Source organism: Propithecus coquereli, unplaced genomic scaffold (assembly GCF_000956105.1).
Source record: "Propithecus coquereli isolate 6110/MARCELLA unplaced genomic scaffold, Pcoq_1.0 Scaffold93, whole genome shotgun sequence".
Classification (NCBI taxonomy): Eukaryota; Metazoa; Chordata; class Mammalia; order Primates; family Indriidae; genus Propithecus; species Propithecus coquereli.
The window spans coordinates 1,779,039-1,782,609 of record NW_012155618.1 but is presented as its reverse complement, the minus strand read 5'-3'; positions in this window follow the sequence as shown (position 1 = coordinate 1,782,609).

Sequence of the window (3,571 nt, the reverse complement as noted above, 5' to 3'; positions counted from 1 at the left end):
AAATTTTTATTGATAAATGCCTATGCATATTATGTGATCAAATGATCAAATGATGGATCAAATGATCAAATCAGGATATTTAGGATATCCATCACCTAAAACATTTCTTAGTTCTTTGTATTGGGGACATTCCAAATTGTCTCTTTTGGCTATTTTGAAATATATAATAAATTATTGTTAGCTCTAGTCACCCTACTACGCTATTGAAAACCAGAATTTATTCCTCTATCTCACTATGCTTTTTGAAACCATTAATCAACATTTTTTTATCCTCCTGCCACTCTACCCTTCTGAGCCTTTGGTAACCATCATTCTACTTTCTATTTCCATGAGATCAACTTTTTTAGCCCTCACATATAACTGAGCACATGTGATAATTATCTTTTTGTGCCTGGCTTATTATTATATGTTATATAGTTCCAAGATCCTTCCATTCCATCAAGTTTTTTCTAAACTCTGTAAGTTAACTCTTAAATGATAATAATATTTGAAATGACGGATTTACTAGAAAATCATAAGTTTAGTTATAGAGCTTGACAGATGTTTTTATTTAACAAGCAGCCCTTTGAATTTATAGCTGCATATTTAAAAATCTGTCTTGTTCTAAAAACATAAAATAGTCTGGGACATTTTTATATCACTTTTACTCAGTGAAATTGGTGAAATTATATTCTTTCTTATTGATCTATATTTGATGGAAAATGTATGGAAAGCCAGGATAGAGTCATCAAACCACAGTATTCCTGCTTGGGTAAATTGATAATCCTCATTTCTGATGTTCTGGAATATTTACCTTTTATTTCCTTAGGTCCATAATGCTTGGGTCCATGATATTACCAATAGATGATCTCTTAACAACACCCTAAACTCTATTGTTCTCTATTACTCCATTACACTCCAACCATGGACAATCTCAACTATCCTATTTCTTCCTAAGTACACTAAAAAAGAGATATGCAAATTTCTACAGAATCCACAAGCATGGTGAATTGGTTCAACTTCAAATTCATGATAAAAATGTCAAATCCTAGCAATTAAGTGAGTTCCATGGTCAACTTATTCTGCTACCCTTCACAAATAATCATTTTATTTTTTTGAATTTTTCTTCCCCTCTATTTACCTTTTCATCCTCATATTCTTTTAAAACAAAGGAACTCTTCACTTTATAAAAGTAATAGTTTCATCATCATTTTAAACATGAATTACACAATTTCTTGCCTTTTTTCCTCTACTTCTCAACATGATCATAGACTGATGATTTATAACCATGACTGGTTATAAAACATATTTCTATTTCCTTTGCTGCTATTTTTAAAGGTATTCAGTCTTTGATCTGGTTCTCACGTTGATTGTTGTTGGTGCATATAAATGCTGCTTATTTGTGTACACTTTTGTAACTTAAGACTTTGCTGAAATACCTAGGAATACATTTAACCAAGGAGGTGAAAGACCTCTACAGGGAAAACTATGAAATGCTGAGGAAGGAAATAGCAGAGGATGTAAGCAGATAGAAAACCGTACCATGCTCTTCAACATTGTTAAAATGTCTATATTAACCAAGGTGATCTACAAATTAAATGCAATCCCTATTAAAATACCAACATCATTTTTCACCAGTCTAGAAAAAATAATTCTATCCCTCACATGGAATCAGAGAAGACCCCATATAGCAAGGCATCCTTAAGCAAAAAGAATAAATTGGGGCACATTACTTTACCAGATTTCAAGCTGTACTACAAGATTATAGTGACCAAAACAGCATGATGCTGGCACAAGAACAGAGACATAGATCTATGGCTCACAACAGAGAACTCAGATATCAAACCATCCTCATATTGCCATCTGATCTTTGACAAAGCAGACAAAATACACACTCAGAAAAGAATCTCTATTTAATAAATTGTTCTGGGAAAATTGGATAGCCACATGCTGAAGACTGAAACAGGATCCATATCTCTTACCTCTCACAAAAATTAACTCACAATGGATAACAGACTTAAACCTAAGGCATGAAACTCTAAGAATTCTAGAAGAGGTTGTAAAATTTCTCTAGATATTGGCCTAGGCAAAGAATTTATGAAGAACACCCCACAGGCAATCACAGCAACAACAAAAATAAATAAATGGGACCCAATTAAATTAGAAAGCTTCTGCACAGCCAAGGAAACTATGGTCAAAGTGAATAGACAATCTACAGGATGGGAGAAAATATTTGCGTGTTAAACATCCAATAAAGGGCTGGTAACTAGAATCTGTGTAGAACTCAGGAAAATCAACAAGAAAAAAATCAAACAATCCCATTAAAAAGTGGGCAAAGGACATGAACTGAAATTTTTCAAAAGAAGACAAATTAATGGCCAATAAACACATGAAAAAAATGCTCAATATCTCTAATCATCAGAGAAATGCAAATTAAAACCACAAAGAGATATCACTTAACTCCAATGAGAATGGCTTTTATTAAAAAGTCCCCAAACAACAAATGTTGGCAGGGATGTGGAGTGATGAGACCACTCTTACACTGCTGGCGGGACTGAAAACTGGTACAACCTCTCTGGAAATTAATATGGAAATACCTCAAAAAGCTCAAGGTAGAACTACCATTTAATCCAGCAATTCCACTACTGGGCATTTATCCAAAGGAAAAAAAGACATTCTATAAAAGAGACATCTGCACTCAGATGTTCATACCAGCACAATTCACAATTGCAAAGATTTGGAAACCACCCAAATGCCCATCAGTACATGAGTGGGTTAATAAAATGTGGTGTATGTATACCATGGAGTACTACTCAGCCATAAAAGATGATGAACTCATACCCTTGTACTATCTTGGATAGAGTTGGAGCCAATTCTTCTAAGTGAAGTATCACAAGAATGGAAAAACAAGCACCACATGTACTCATCATTAAATTGGTAGTAATTGATCGACATTTAAGTGCACATATGGAAGTAGAATTCATATTTCATAGGGCAGGTGGGAGGGGGCGAGAGGGCATGGGTAAATTTGCACCTAATAGGTATAGTGCATGAAGTCTGGGGGTTGGGCATGCTTGTAGCTCTGACTTGGGTGATACAAAGGGAATATATGTAACCAAAGCTTTTGTACTCTCATAATATTCTGAAATTTAAAACAACAATGACAACAAAATTTCTATTTAAACAAAACAACTCCATTCCATTAATTATTTCCATCCAGTTACATATTTGTCTCTCTCAGTCAAATTATATTTATTAAAAAACTATCTATAAAACAATTCTTTTTTCTTATCTTCACTCACTATATGTAGTACTTGGCATACCAGGGATCTTCCAGGGTCCTACTTTAACTTTACAATTAGTGTCTGATCAGTCATTGTCCATGCTAGATAATTGTTCAATTATTTGGAGTATCTTTTTTGCCAAAAACCTTAATTTCATTAATGCAAAGAACATTTCTTAACCCCTGATTTGTTTGGCTTTCAGAAACACATTCCTCATGGTTTTCCTTCTTGAAAATATTTTTTAATTCGTCACCATGACTCAATATGCTCCTGATTTTCCCAATTTATATTTTTGATTCTTCTCCTTT